The following is a 16,682-nucleotide window of genomic DNA, read 5'->3' as shown; positions in this document are numbered from 1 at the left end:
TCCTGGGACGTGACCTGAGGCTTCTGCACATCCAACAGTTCTCACTCCAGGCTGGAGAAATTTCCAAAATGCCAGAGCCTGTCAGAGCTTCAGGATTTGCAAAACACCCACCTCACTCTCGTCCATCCTCCTAAAACTTTCTGTGGCAAGAGAAAAGGACCACATCCTTCATATATATTAGAAAAATGTGGACACTGACTGAAATGTGAACACAACTGGACATTAATTGTGTCACTTTAAACGTGTTACATCTAACTTATGAGTAAGCAGATAAAACCCAGGCATCCAACAGTCACCTAGTGAGACTGTTTGTCTGTTGTCAAATAGAGCTGAGTTTTAATTATTAATTTACAGTCAAATAGTCTCTTTCATTGAACCATTCCCGTGCAGACTAAAGGAATGCTTAGATTTCTGCTTAAACATTGTTTAGACCAACCTCTTGCTTTGCAGATTGAAGGCAGTGGGGATGAAAGAGATGAAGTAAGCTGTCACAAGTCAGCTGAGAAGGACCCAAGCTCAGGTCTTCAGACTCCAGGTCTAACGTTTTCTCCATTTCACTCCACCGAGATCATTTTGTCTTCTTGATGTTTCATTTCATGCAGGTTTACTTTCTCTGTTCCGTGTGAAGCTCTGCCGCCATCATTTCTCTGCAGGACTGCGGCGCAGTTTAAGGCTCATTTAGTTTATGGTGTTCGGGCAACCAAGCGCATCTTCCCCAGATGAAATTTTCACAGGGAAGCGTGGGGGTCAGAGCCACCCCAAGCGACACCTCCTGTGGTTCCCACAAATACCTCTGGGGCTGGCCCCTTGTGCCCTTGTGATGAGGGACACGCGATCGGGGCCAAGCACCTGCGGACCCTGGGGCTCTGAGGTCCTCACAGTGCACGTTCATCTCTGAGCCCCCTGCACCTGCACGGACAGGTAGAAACACAAGTGTGTCAGCCTCACAAGTAAAGATCCCACATGCAGACTGTGGGGTGAGAAGTGCTTTACAAGCAAACAAAAGATCCACCCACTGGAGGCTGAAGGAGCGCGGACGCCTTGTCTTCCTCTGTGACCTTTGCTCCAGAAATTTCCACATGTAATAGCACTTGCTCTAACTGGATTTAATATTCTAAACATTCACTTGTGAAATGCAAAGTAGGACCCTCACTGCTGGGTCTGCAGAGGATAGCTCAGTTCACTGCTCCCTATCACACAGCAGGGACCAGAGCAGTAATGCTGCAAAACCAGTGTGGCAGGAAAAGACGCCGGAACCGGGATAATGATGCAGTATCCACAGAACCCGGAGCTGGGAGCACGAATATGGTCCCCTAGCCCCAGGGCATCTTCCTCACCGGAAACATCTGTTTAGATCTAATGTAGTGTAGGCCTCTAAAGACAATGATCTCAGCTTTTTCTAATCTGAAATGTTTTTATTTGGCCTTTATTGGGGGGATGGGGTTGGAATGATTTATTTTTTAAACAACTGGTTATTGCTGTATCCCTATAACTTTATTGCTGGACATTGAAATTTGAATTTCTTTTTTTTTTTTTTTTTTGCATGCAAAATTTTTTTATTGGAATATAGTTGCTTTACAATGTGTTAGTTTTTGCTGCACAACAAAGTGAATAAGTTATATATTTTGCCAGATATAGAATTCTAGGTTCATAATTTCTTTTCTTTTTCAGCATTTTAAGGGTCTTTCTACTTTCTTCTGAACTGCTTCATTTCTGATGAAAGTTAGCACTGATTCTCTTGTTGTGAGAATTGTTTGAATATATGCATATGTACGTACATGTGTTCATAGGTAGGTGGACAGATAGATAAGATCACATGTCCCAACTATTAGATCTCTTCTCTTCCCTCCCCTGTCTTCAAGACTAAAAAGACTAAGAATGTAAATTCGTATTATACTGGACCGATTAAATATTAGCAAGCTCAAAGGGACAAATTACTTGCCCTCAAGGATTATTTGGTTTCTCGCTTTTTAAATGTTTTTTATTTATTCAAATAGCATATTCTGCTCAGCTCTTCTGAAACCTCAGAACTATGAACTCTTACTTCAGATCAACTCTGATTTTTATCATTGTTCCTCTCTTCCTGTGACTGCTTTTAAGATTTTCCCTTTCTCTTTGATTTGTGTCAATCCAAAATGACCTGGTTTGCTTTGCGTCTGTTTGGCCTGTTTTTTAAATCTGTAGGTTGATTTTTTTTTAATTAAATCTGAACATTTGCAGCCATTATTCCCTCACATATGCTGTTCCACTGCAACATCCCTCTCTTCCCTTTCTGGCACTTTAGTCACGGGTGTGTTAACCCTCATGCCCACAGCCTCTGTTCCCTCAGTCACTTTTCTCTCTGGGTTTCCATTCCCATCACCCTTTCTAAAAACCTACTAACCTTCCTTCTGTTAATCTGTTTAATCTTCTGTTGAGCCCATCAGATAAATTTCCAATTCAGATACTGTGTTTGGCAGATGCAGTATGTTCATTTGGTTCTTTTCTAAAGAACTGACTTCTTGTCACCTTTTTTGTCCCCTTTTCCCTTAAGTCCTTGAACATACTTACAGTTGCTGTATTCAAGCCCTTATCTTTAAGGCCAGCATCTCTGGATATGGTCATTTTTATGGCTTTCTGAAAATTGTTGATGTTATGTTGCAGAATCTGACTTCTGTCAACTTCTTAGAAGAATACTGAGCCAATTAGCTTTATTCTGTTAGTGTTTATTTTTAGGCTTGGTTAGGCCTCCTTATTGTACCCTTGGACTGCAAGGAAATCAACCAGTCAGTCCTAAAGGAAATCAACCCTGAATATTCATTGGAAGGACTGATGCTAAAGCTGAAGCACCAATACTTTGGCCACCTGATATGAAGAACTGACTCATTAAAAGAGACCCTGATGCTAGGAAAGATGGAGGGCAGGAGAAAGGGGGCGACAGAGGATGAGACAGTGAGATAGCATCACCGACTCAATGGACATGAGTTTGAGCAAACTCTGAGAGATACTGAAGGACAAGGGAAGCCTGGTGTGCTGCAGTCAATGGAGTCACAAAGAGTAGGACATGACTTGGCAACTGAAAAACAACAACTCTAAGGCTAGCACACCCTGTGCTCTGGTCTTGCTTGGATTGCAGTTGGATGCCTGCGATGGCTTCTCAAATCGTCAGTGTCTCTCAATATCGTACGACCCCAACACACAAGCAGCAAGAGCAACTGCTCTTTGCCCACCTTCAAGGAGTCCCATCCTGTGCCTGCAGGACTTAATATTTGGCCAAAGACTCAAGAGAACCCCTGTGCAAACTCCTCCTCATGTGCCTTCTTCTCTGACAGCCAGTTCCTCATATTCCAGCAGCCTGAGTGGTCCTGAACTTTGTTCTGTGTTTGCTCCACCCAGCATCACCTCTGGACCTGGGCTTCTTTGCCCTAGGACATGGAGCAATGGGAAGTACCCGCAGTGAGAAAGCTGGAGGCATGTGAGGCTCATCTCTTGAGAGTCCCTTCTCCCTGGACCACAGCATTGTGCTCTCTCATCTCATCTCTCACTGTTTCTCAACAAACAGTGGCTTCATGATTGTTTGCATTGGGAAGATGCATCTGATTTCCATCACTGCATCATAGTGCAGACCAGAAGCACCACCATTCCTTTTAACATAATGAAAATAAGCCTCTTATAAGTATGCATCGCATTAATGGAGAAATGCCATGGAAGCAACATGTTGTAATTGAATACAGTCTCTTATGGGTTTTAGAAATTTGGGCTTAAGTTCCCAGCTCTGTGACTTCAATTAATCATTTAATCAATTTTCTCATTTGTAAATTAAAGAGGGAGTATATATAAAATTCTTCCTAGTTCTAATATCTTTTTATTCCATGGCACAAAGATAAAACTCATGAATTTTTCATTTTCAAAATAAACCTAAAAAGCACTCCCTTCATTTTAATTCTGATAATAGTTCATAAAAGCTTTGATAAAAGTAAGAAGAGGAAAGAAAACTGGGCACTTAATGTACTATCACATTGTCTTTTATATGCTATATCTAATGCTCAGCATATCATAGGCATTTAAATTTCCCATAAGAATAAATGTAACATATCAAATAACTCAGTGAATAATACCACCAAGAATTCACTACTCCCACTCTTCCCGAGGGGAACAGATAATGTGTTCTTTATTAATTCTAAGAATGACTTGAATACTAGCTGCCAACCTACTCATTTAGACTTCCTCTTTCATTGTAGACTGTCCTAGTTTAGTGACCATATTTAAACAAAACTGGAATCATTGGTGTAATCTGAGGATTGAAGAATCACAATCTTTACCTTCATTTATTCATTTACTCCACAAATATCTACTGAGAACTTATTATATACCAAGTACCGTATCAGCTTCTGGAGACAAAATTATGAGCAAAATAAACTTAATATCTGCTGTCATAGAGTTTAAAGTCTAGTAGAGGAGATAGGCATTAATAAAATAATAATTTATGAATCAATGTAAAGTTTCAACTGTGAAATGCTCTGTCAAAGAAGAAACTGTTTATAAGAAGCTAGAATGTGGATTTAATCTTGGGAAGAAACAGCATTCCAGGAAGAAAAGCCTCATGGTGAGACGAAGGGCTTCCCTGGTGGCTCAGGTGGTAAAGAATATGCTTGCAGTGCAAGAGACCCGGGTTCTATCCCTGGGTTGGGAAGATCCCCTGGAGAAGGGAATGGCTACCCACTCAGGTATTCTTGCCTGGAGAATTCCATGGACAGAGGAGCCTGGTGGACTACAGTCCATGAGGTGGCAAAAAGTCAGATATGACTGAGAAACTACCATTTTGAGAAGAAAGTGGTGGGCATCCTTGCTTTGTTCTTTATTTTAGACAAAATGCTTTCAGGTTTTCACTGTTGGGGATGATGTTACTTGTGGGCTTGTTATATATTTAACATATATGCAGAGTACATCATGAGAAATGCTGGGCTGGAGGAAGCACAAGCTGGAATCAAGATTGCTGGGAGAAATATCAATAACCTCAGATATGTATATGACACCATCCTTATGGCAGAAAGTGAAAAACTAAAGAGCCTCTTGATGAAAGTGAAAGAGGAGAGTGAAAAAGTTGGCTTAAAGCTCAACACTCAGAAAACTAAGATTATGGCTGCTGCTGCTGCTTAGTCAGTCATGCATCCGGTCCCATCACTTCATGGCAAATAGATGGGGAAACAGTGGCTGACTTTATTTTCTGGGGCTCCAAAATCACTGCAGATGGTGATTACAGCCATGAAATTAAAAGATGCTTATTCCTTGGAAGGAAAGTTATGACCACCCTAGATAGCATATTGAAAGCAGAGACATTACCTTGACAACAAAGGTCCGTCTAGTCAAGGCTATGGTTTTTCCTGTGGTCATGTATGGATGTGAGTTGGACTGTGAAGAAGGCTAAGCACCAAAGAATTGATGCTTTTGAACTGTGGTGTTGGGGAAGACTCTTGAGAGTCCCTTGGACTGCAAAGAGATCCAACCAGTCCATCCTAAAGGAGATCAGTCCTGGGTGTTCATTGGAAGGACTGATGTTGAAGCTGAAACTCCAATACTTTGGCCACCTCATGCGAAGAGCTGACTCATTTGAAAAGACCCTGATGCTGGGAAAGATTGAGGGCAGGAGGAGAAGGGGACAACAGAGGATGAGATGGTTGGATGGCATCCCTGACTCAATGGACATGGGTTTGGGTAGACCCTGGCAATTGGTGATGGACAGGGAGGCCTGGCGTGCTGCGGTTCATGGGGTTGCAGAGTCGGACACGACTGAGCGACCGAACTGAACTGTCATATATGGCTTTTATTATGTTTAGGAATGTTCCCTCTATACCCCTTTGTTGAGAGTTTTTATCATATATAGATGTTGAGATTTGTCAAAAGCTTTTTCTGCATCTGTCAATGATCATATGATTTTTATTCTTTAGTTAATAAGGTATATCACATTGATTGTTTCACAGATATTGAACCATCCTTGTATCCCTGGGATAAATCTCATGATTTTTCTAGTTTTATGAATATTAATCCTATCTTCTACAAAATATAACATTGTAAAATGACATATGCATTACCAACAATTCCTCAATAGGATATTCATTCATCATTCTGCAAATTTGCACACACTAAAAGTATTGCTTACAGTGACAAAAATTGCAGATGACCTTACAATCCAGCAATATGAGGTACACAGCTATCAAACATTATAGAAAATATACATAATAAATTAGTAAGTTTAAAAAAATAGGTTTAAAAAAATAGGTTGACATAAGAAGTATGTTAACTAATCACTTAATTTTGAAATACATGTGTATGTTAGGTATACACAGAAAAATATCTAAAAATGTATATACTATAGCTTTGGCAATGAGCATTTTTGTTATAAATGTTTTATTTTTCTTTTTTATAATTTTGTACATTTTAGTAGCTTGTGTTAATTTTATAATCAAGATATTTTCACTTTAATTTTAATGGGAATATTTTAGCAGGTTATTTTAAGCATAAAAGTGAGGGGATAAAATTTTCATATTGAAAAATCCACTCTAGCAGATGTGTTTATGTAGAGTAGATGCACATACACAAGTTAGGATTTCAACAGAAGTCCAGGCTGATGATGATTTGAACTAGGGGTTTAGTGTTGGTGATAATTGAGGAGATAAATTCTAGAAACTATAGAAAAAATGGACAGGAATTGATGTTTAGCTACCCTCTGCTCTCAAAATACTATACATTTGGGATAAGGACATGTACACTGAATCACACTGACCATTTCCTTGTTGAAATTATAATCACTTGTGATTCTTTTTCTTATTTAAGTCCTTTTAAGCATTTGAAATATCAAATCCATGTAATTATTTTCCAATTTCTTAGCAATCCTAAGCTGTCAGAATTGTATTCATGAATAAAATATGTGTATTAAACCCAAATAATATCCTGTGATATCACCAATGGTCACTAATAAAAATTATTTTAATAAATTAATAACTTTAAAGTCAAAATAAATTTAATTAAATTATAAACTTAGCAATAATAAAATAATTAAATTATAAATTTAAATTTTATTTTAGTAAAATAATGGTCTAAGTTGACTAAAACAGTGATGACCAGCAAAGAAGTTGTTTGTTAAATAAGTTATTTGGCAAAAATCTCCTGAACATCTACTATCCAACTATGTGCAAGATTATGTGTTGGATAAAGATTATGACTAATTGAATAAGAAAAGGTCCCCTCCCCAAAGAATTCTTAATCTCGGGAGGATACTGAAGAAACATCATTAACTACATTCCAATGTAATAATAACAACAACCAGCACATACCAAATACACATCGTATGTTGAGAGATGAAATAAATAATCCACATATATTATCTCATTTAATTTTCACACCAACCCTATAAAATATTAAATATAAAATTATTAGCTCCATGTCACATATGAGGAAACAAGACTTAGAAGGTTTTGTAATTGGCTCAGTATCAAACAGCTAATAAGGGATAATACAGAGACTCAAATCCAGGCATGACTGCAGAGCACACCTGCTGTTCTGTTACACTAAAAGAATGAGCAGCTTCTGCACAGAACACAGGCAATTTATCCCTGGAGAGAAGCTGAGGACCGTCCTACAGAAGAAGTGGTTTTTGCTCCAGACTTGAAATTTTCCTCATGCTTAAAAATGTGCAGGAATTCAAGACAGAGAATTTAGGAGAAGCAGATAGAAATAAAAATGAATGATATACAGTCATGTATGACTAGAGAACAGGATGTCAAAAGCCATTGACAGACGATGAGGCTTCAAAGGAAAGAAAAGTACTTCCTGAATTTAAAGAAGGTCCTTAAATGTCAAAGAGCCAAGAATAACACACCTTCTATCTAGCCAGAATCTCATTAATTTTTAATGAATAAAGGCAATTCTGATGTGTACATAAAGTTGTAAAATGGCCACAAGGAAATATATCATCAGATAGTTTACATTCTTGAATTAAACATTATTAGGAATTTAAAGGTTTGAATTTACTGTCACATAAATACATACATGCTTGTCAGCTGTGTTGGATGTCATTGATCAACAGTTTTTAAATTTAATAGCATTCAAAAATAAAAACAAATATCACACATTAAGGCATATATGTGAAATCTAGAAAAACTGGCACAGATAAACTTATTTGTAAAGCAGAAATAGAGTCACAGATATAGAGAACAAGCTTTTGAATACCAAAGAATGGGGGTGGGATGAACTGGGAAACTGGAATTGAGGCATATACCCAATTGACACTATATATAAAATAGACAATTAATGAGAACCTACTGTACAATGCAGGGTACTCTACAGTGCTCTGTGGTGACCTAAATGGAAAAGAAATCCAAAAAAGAGGAATCTATGTATACATATAGCTAATCCACTTTGCTGTACAGCAGAAAGTAACACAACAATGCAAAGCAACTATACTCCAATAGAAAGTAATTAAACATTTTTTATATGTCTTATTAGGGTTGAATGCACCCTTTCTAGACAATGCAAACAGTTCTAACCCCTGCTGCAGGGTGGTTGGCAGGCAGCAGTGGAGAGAGAATGGTGCCCCCAGTAAAGTCACTACACAAAACTGCACAGAAGCTCTGGTTGGGAGGTGACACTGAGAGAGAGGATCTGAGTCGAGTGGAGGGTGTGAAAAAGAATCCACTGCCAATGTTGCAGAGTTCAAACACCCCAACATCCACCGTCCCAGCTTCCCCGCAGTGACCATCCCTCAAGGTCCTCGTGTCCACACTCCTGGGAGCACATGCAGCCTTAAATGCAGTTACCTCCCCCAGCATGAGCAGATAAGAAGCCAAAACCCCACAGTCAAGAAATCAGAAAAGCAGTAGGGGAAAAAGTCACTCTTAGTCCCCAAACCTGTCATTTTTGTGCATTTTTACTGAATCGAAACAGTAATTAAAGTTGTCCAGATGCTGTCGGTTCAGGGGAGCACTAAAGTAGAAAACACAAAATTGCTTTAATTGCCTTGAAGAGATTAAATTTGAACGTAGCGGGCTCTCCATTAATCTAGCCTCCATTTTGGGCAGAGAAAACACTCACTAGCTTGTGTTTCAAGAATATCGATCTGTCTGAGCTGTGTGTGTATTCTTAAATAACTGTAGGCAGGCTATAAATCTACTGTCTGATTCTTATTGGTGCCTCAAGCTATCCTGTTCATCCCACAAAGACTGTCTGTTTCCCAGGTTCTGTCTTGCTAACTTAGAAGCGTCTCACCTGGGTGCAGACGCAATCACAAAGCTATAAAGGTAGACTCTCTGGGGCAGAAATTGTTATGGCATCTCTAAAGTAAAAATAGGCTAGATTGATGAGGTCTCAAAGCACTGCCTCTAATGAGCTGAAGACTCCCATCTGTGCTCTTTCCTGACGTGGAGGAAGCCAGGGAGAAGCAATCAATGAGATGCAATGACCTCTTCATCAACATTAAAGTAACAGTGGGATATGCAGGGGGGTTCCTGAAGGCACTGAGGTTTAGCCTAATAACTGAAGACAAACAAACAAAATTAAAGCGTTAATTCAAACAGGGTGTGACAAATGTAGCTGTAAGAAATGCACTCATCTGAATCTATAAACATTAACCAACCAAACAAATCCCACATCCCCAAGGAAGGTAAAGATCAGCTGGCAAGTTAACGTTTCCTTGGAAAGTAAGACACTCCATGGACCCTTCCCTGTGTGAGTGGCACAAGCCTACAGTGATCCATCACTCTTCTCCAGATGCTAGCAAGCTGGCTTCTGAGGCTTCAGTCTGCTGTTGAGGGGAAAGACGAGGCTGAGAGAAAGCCAAGCGTCACTGGACTCAGAAAGTGCAGCAGAAAGCGAATGTGCATAGAGAAATGTCTGTTTCCAGGTAAATCATATTTACAAAGTACACTGGAGTGAAAATCAAACACCTGTGGAATGTTACCTGTGGAAGATCTTGGGAAGATATCTTGTTGAATTAACCACAACTGTAATGCTTTGAGGCAGACACTTCATTTTGTTGACTAACTTTCAGGATTTATTTATTTCACTTGAGTTCACAGAACTGGAAGGTTCTCAGAAGTGGAAGGAAATGGCTTCCCTGGTTTTTCTGCATTTTCTCCATTGGAAGTTCAACTAGACTAGTCTGACTTCACTCTCCAGTCCTGTCTAGTGAAATATTCCAGTGGACATTAACACCTGCTGCAAACTGATTAGGTCCTTCAGAGTAGAGTGCCCTGAAAAATAGTTCATTCAAAGGAAATGCAATTGTCAGGACAGAAACAAAAGGTTGCTTTGCCATTCTGCCTCAGGACCTGTCAACTTCAATAGCAATTGTCCCTGGGATGGAATAAATGCACAGACCAGTATGAGTGGAGGGAAGAAAATGATTTAATAAGAATTCCTACTTACGGAAAGCTTCATGCCTCCAGAGAAGGGCATGCTTCAGCACCCTTGGAGAGGAATGGTATTTAAATTCAATATGAAGTGTCATGATCAAAATATGCTTCTACTCATCACCATCAAACATGTACAAAAGTGAATTTTTACCATTGAACTACAGCAGATTAATGTTTCTTTTAATTAGCAGGAAATCACAGGTGATAAAATACTTTGAGACATCTATTTTCCAGTCATACAACATAGATGCCACTTTTTCCCTGAGAATGTAACCCTTGAATGACTTTGTCACCTCCTACTTGATAAATGGAAATGTTTTCTTCTACTCAAGGTCACAGCAAGACAAACAAACCTGTGGAAGGCAGTGAAGATGAAATGTGCCCAGTGTTTTTTTTAAAAAAAATTGTTTATAGTTTTCTGGTTTAGTTCAATCAAGTAAAGCATCAGAGAAAAAGAACAATGACTACCAGTAAACAAAGAGGGTGAAAGACTGAACTCAGTGTCAGTCAAACGTCCTAACTTCATACATATTTATTATACTGTCTCCAAACATAAAGTTTTTAAAAAGCATCTGTGCTGATATATCTGGCAAGCTTTTTCTTGGGGGATTAAATCTAGTGACCCGACACTAAGAGACAGGGACACTCATTTTAAGGGAAAGAATTTCCAAAACAGTCCTAGTTTGGTCTTTTCTTTCTTCAACTACTGTAACATTTAACAGGTGGAAGGGAAATATTTGTGAAATAAATAATGCCTTTTTCTTTTTATTCCCTATCTTCCTTTCAGAGCAGCAGACTGGATGGTTATCACAGGTTCACATATAAAGAATTTCTTTAAATATTTTAAGGTACTAAGTAGAAATCTTCTATAAGTTATACAGGAAATACGGAGGTGCTTTAAAACGCCCTAGTAGCTGAAGAACAGCACATTATATCGGAAACAGGGGCTCTCACAAGGTCACAACTAAGGGGTCTCATCTGGAGCTTGACTGGGAAAGGGTCTGTTTCTAAGAGCATGTGGTCCCCAACAGAACCCACTTTTTCTCCCTCCTGCTGAGAGACCCCTGTGTGTGTCCTGCCTTGCTGTGAAAGTATCAATCATGTAATGGTGTCCAACTCTTTGCAACCTCACTGACTATAGCCCACCAGGCTCCTCTGTCCATGGGATTTCCCAGAATCCTAGAGTGGGTTGCCATTTCTCCTCCAGGGGATCTTCCCAACCCAGGGATCAAACATGCAGGTATCCTGCATTTCAGGCAGATTCTTTATTATCTGAGCCACCAGGGAAGCCCTGTCTTGCTGCAACAATTAGTAACTGAACTCTTCACTGCCGGTGTGTTCCTGGCAGTCCTAGAAGCAGAGCACTGGGCTTTGTCCCTCCTCCAGTTGCTCTCCTCTTACACAGCAAGTGTATCCGCACCCTCTTTGCATCACGTGACTAAGGAGTTCTCATGTGTGGTCAGATCAGCACAGTGACAAGCAGCATCCTCACATTGTCCAGGCATGTCCCTGAGTTTACATCCTGAGAATATACTATGATTGTTCTTCCAGCTCAGAAAATGCAGAAACATCTAACCTCATACACAACAAGCATCTCAAGGCAGGGAGAGCCAGGTGATTGTTTTCCCATAATCAGAAAAGGAGAAAGGGGCGGCAGAGAATGAGATGGTTAGCTAGCATCACCAGCTCCATGGACATGAATTTGAGCAAACTCCAGGAGATAGTGGAGGTCAGAGGAGCCTGGCATGCTTCAGTCTATGGTCTTTGGGATCACAAAGAGTTGGACATGACTTAGCGACTGAACAACAATCAGCCCTTTCTTTGAGGAACCATTAAAGAAAAATAAATAAAATATATCTAAAGCATATGTTTTTACATATGTATATACATAGGCACATGCATACACACAAACATGTATATATACACATAGGCAGGCACACGTGTGTATGTAAAGCTACATTTCAGAATTGGCTATGGGTCCATATAAACTCTCCTGAAACAAGCATTCATATGGAAATTGTCTAACATAAGGAAATCGAGAATCGATACTGAGTAATTTGTCTGTTATTAATTTTATTACATTAGCAGCAGCACATTCATTTCAATTATTGATCTAGCCAGCATATTTAGAGTGGGCAAAGTTTCTTGTACTGACAACCAGCCAAATAGAGTGGGGGAGACAGAGAAAGGGGAATATTCTGTACATACCCTGGCTCCTTCAGGCTTCAAACAGGAGAATTTCATTCTTTTCAACCATCAGGAGCTCCATAGTCTTTTTGGACTAAAGCTCTCAACAGACTTTCCCCACAGAGTGAGCAGCAACTTTTGTCCCTGTGATTCCTGTATTCAAAATATTCATAAGGAGGACATTATGGTGTCCAGGCTGTAAATGCTGATGTGCTTATTCATGTCCAACTTTTTGCAACCCCATGGACTGTAGCCCACCACACTCCTCTGTCCATGGAATTCTCCAAGCAAGAGTACTGGAGTGAGTGCATTGCCGTTCCCTTCTCCAGGGGATCTTCCTGACCCAGGGATCAAACTCAGGTCTCCTGCACTGTAGGTGGATTATTTATTGTCTGGGCCACCAGGGAAGCATTCTTCTGTTGAAGAACATTTGAAAATACAGAATGTTTCACAAATCTGCCTGTCACCCTTGTCCAGGGGCCATGTTAATCTTCTCTGTATCGTTCCAATTTTAGTATATGTGATGCCCAACCAAGCACACCATAAAGTCTTAAGAATCAAAAAAGTCTTTCTTGAACTAGAATCAGTTCAGTTCAGTCGCTCAGTCGTGTCCGACTCTTTGCAACCCCATGAACGCAGCACGCCAGGCCTCCCTGTCCATCACCAACTCCCAGAGTTCACTCAAACTCATGTCCATCAAGTTGGTGATGCCATCCAGCCATCTCATCCTCTGTCATCCCCTTTTCCTCCTGCCCCCAATCCCTCCCAGCATCAGAGTCTTTTCCAATGGGTCAACTCTTTGCATGAGGTGGCCAAAGTATAGTATTACTTAAAGATATGATTAAGTGCACAATTTAGAGAATGAACAAAAATATGCATAAATAAAATATCCACAAATATGAATGTACAGCCACAAATCCATCTTCATACACAGCTTTCTCTGAAGAAAGACCCAGCTTAGACAGCGCATTTTCCCCACTTCTTTCTAAAGCACACTCTTTTTGGAGTCTGGGTTTCTAATAACTGATTTCACTCCCTAACGATTTTCTACATGCAAGCTGAAGTAGTGTTATGTACCAAAGTTTAATACAGAAGAGTTTAAAAGTTGATAGTTTTAATGAAATTCTTTTCAAGTGATAACCTGGAGGGTGATCAGGAAGTCAGTCTGGCACCACCATCACTGGACCCTCTCTGACCTTGCTCCAAGGAAACCAAAAGAGCAAGCTGTGATGGGTAATTTCTTTTCAAACCAAGGGATGGAGTCATCATGCAAAGATAAATCAAGAGAAGAGTCTTTTACAGTAATGTGATTAGTAGTTCCAGGGTCAGAGGCAGAGTGCCGAGAAGAGAAGCTGATGACGTAAGCTTATAAACTTGACATCCTAGCCAAGTCTGTTACTAACGTAGCTCAAAGGTTCATCATTTTTATTATACCAGCAACCAACCAGCTGGACCAAAAGGGGGAAAAACGAACACATTCAGTCTCAAAGCACCTTATTTGGTTTCCTAGCAATTGAATAACCACGTCTCTGGTGAGCTGCTAATGACATCCTCTTCTCTTAACATCTAATCAAAATTCACAGCCAGAAGCAACATGGAGTGAGTAGCCCAGTCAAGACATTAATTATTCTGGTGATAAAACTGTCTCAACAGTGGGCTTAAAGCAGACATAATTTCTGTGACCAGAAATGCTTAAAGCATGATGTTTACCCTTTGATGTTTTGAACATTTCAAATTAGGCAGGAGGGAGGGCACAGAAGCTAGCCACTCCCTGGCAGGTCTTAGCAGGCAGCTTGAGAATCAGAGGAGAATACATGTCTGTTTGTAGCTCTTGTCCTTCAAATTCCAAGAAAAAATGGCACTTCATCTCTGAAAGTCATGCACACAAGAGTTATGTCAAATTAAAAAAAAAAAAAGAGTTACGTCAAATTAAAGAGACCAATTGCTTCAGCACCATTAAGATCACATCTTGTTCTGATGCTAAAAATTCATCTGACAAGATACCAGTATCGGTTAACATTAGAACAACCTTGGGCCCCCTTATCCATTGTAATGCATTCTCTAAGTGTACAAGTGCCATCGGCAAGTCTATGAACATAAAGTACCACGGGCACCATTATCCTCAAGAAGAAAACAGTTTATCCACTGAGTGCTGGCAGAGCTCTGGACAGAGCAATCGGAAGGGAAAGCTGATGTCATCTGCCAACCACGTGGCCTGTTTTCTACTTATTTTTCTTATGGCCAAAATGCATGACCTTCATCTGTCATTCAGTAAAACACCATTTTGTAAAATGTAAGGCTAAAAAGCAATCATAAGTGATCAAAGGCTGGGTGGGAAAAGATAGTGAGAATCGACTCTGTGACAGAAGTGTCTGACAACGCTTTATACAAGAATATCATTTCAATCTCACATTGACTCTGTGATGCAGATATATTTTGTCATTGCTGTTCAGTTGCTCAGTTGTGTCTGACTCTTTGTAACCCCATGGACTTCAGCTTGCCAGCTTACTCAAACTCGTGTCCATCGAGTTGGTGATGCCATCCAACCATCTCATCCTCTGTCACCCTCTTCTTCTCCCACCCTCAATCTTTCCCAGCATCTGGGCCTTTTCCAATGAGTCAGCTCTTCAAAACAGGTGGCCAAAATATTGGAGCTTCATCTTCAGCATCAGTTCTTTCAATGATTCTGGGTGGATTTCCTTTAGGATTGACTGATCTTCTTGCTGTCCAAGGGACTCTCAAGAATCTCTGTGCTATTTTTCTGTAAAAGAAAATTCCCCAAATCACTTGGCTTAAAGCAGTATGAATTTATGTTTGTGCATAAATCTGTGGGTCATCTACTGATTTGCACCAGATTTGGTTGACCAGAGAAGACCTTAGTCATGGACAGCTGGTGGGTTGTCTGGGAACTGGCAGGTCAAAGACAGCCTGACGCATAGGTCTGGCATTGCCTACTGAGTGATGATGGAGCCTCGTGTCTTTCATTGTGCAGCAGGTTGGTTCAGACCTATTGATATGGCTGTAGCAGGGTTCCAAGAGAGAGTAAGACTTCAAAGCCCACTGAGGTCTAGGCTTGAAACTGGCACATTGCAATCCAGCATGTTCTTTTTGCCAACTCAAATTAGAAATCTAACATAGATTCAAAGAGTAGATAAACACACTCCACTTCTGGGTGAGAGAAGATTCAAAATCTCCCTGCAAAGTTATGGTAGAGGGAGGAGCAGAGAACTGAGAGAACTGATGCAGTTTTCTCCATGCCTGTCATCCACACCCTTGCTGTGGCTTCATCGTGGGCACTTTGTCCTTTCCACTCCTTGACTTTACGTTAGTCTTCATGACTAGGTTTGGCTAAGGTGTTGGGTGGAGGACAAAGTGCCCATTCTGATCATAGGTCTTAAGAGGCTTGCTTGCCCTGTAGTCCCTACATTGCCATAAGAAACGCAAGTTCCAGAAGGAGGATGATGAACACGAGCGAGAACTGGACCTGCAGAACTTCACCATAGGGAAGACCACCCCAACACCACGGCCTGAAGACATGGCCTCCTCACTGACCTGCAGACCTGTGAGGATAAAGGGCCACAGGTTAATCCACTGAGTCTGGGGGTGACGCTGCACAGTGTTATTGGCAATATAGGTAATAGCCAAGTGATAGTCAAATGATATTGAAATACAAAAAAGAGAGGCAAGAACCTTCACTCCTGGAGCTTATAATCCAACGAGGAGAGAAACACCATAAACAAATACACAGAATGATATCAAGTATAATTAGTGCTATGAATAAAATGACTTAATAGTTTGGTAAGGGGTGTCTTTCCTTAAGGTGACTGAGAACTAGTGCTTGCATTTTTAAATACACATGGGTGGCAGCCATCTACACTCAGTGATGGTTGTCGCTTTACCACAACTTCTTAAGCTTCTCTAGTTTCTAACCTTCAGCTGTATCTCTGACAACTATCAATAGTGGAGTCTAATACTAGTGCGTGCATTAAAGTGACTAATGTTTGGTGTGCTAAGTCTCTTCAGTTGTGTCCAACTCCTTGTGACCCCATAGACTATAGCCTGCCAGGCCCTTCCATCCATGAGATTCTCCAGGCAAGAATATGGGAG

The 16,682-nt window shown here is 40.3% G+C and overlaps 1 non-coding gene across 1 annotated transcript; it reads right to left on the bottom strand.

Annotated features, from left to right (window-relative positions):
• Positions 1 to 13,007: 13,007 nt before the first annotated feature.
• Positions 13,008 to 13,114, bottom strand: LOC112448969 (U6 spliceosomal RNA). The gene has a single exon (XR_003037418.1). It is a non-coding gene; the product is annotated as a U6 spliceosomal RNA (small nuclear RNA).
• Positions 13,115 to 16,682: the final 3,568 nt, after the last annotated feature.

This window comes from Bos taurus, chromosome 11 (assembly GCF_002263795.3).
Source record: "Bos taurus isolate L1 Dominette 01449 registration number 42190680 breed Hereford chromosome 11, ARS-UCD2.0, whole genome shotgun sequence".
Taxonomy (NCBI): Eukaryota; Metazoa; Chordata; class Mammalia; order Artiodactyla; family Bovidae; genus Bos; species Bos taurus.
The sequence above is the reverse complement of the archived record's forward strand: the minus strand, read 5'-3'. Positions and strand labels throughout refer to the sequence as shown.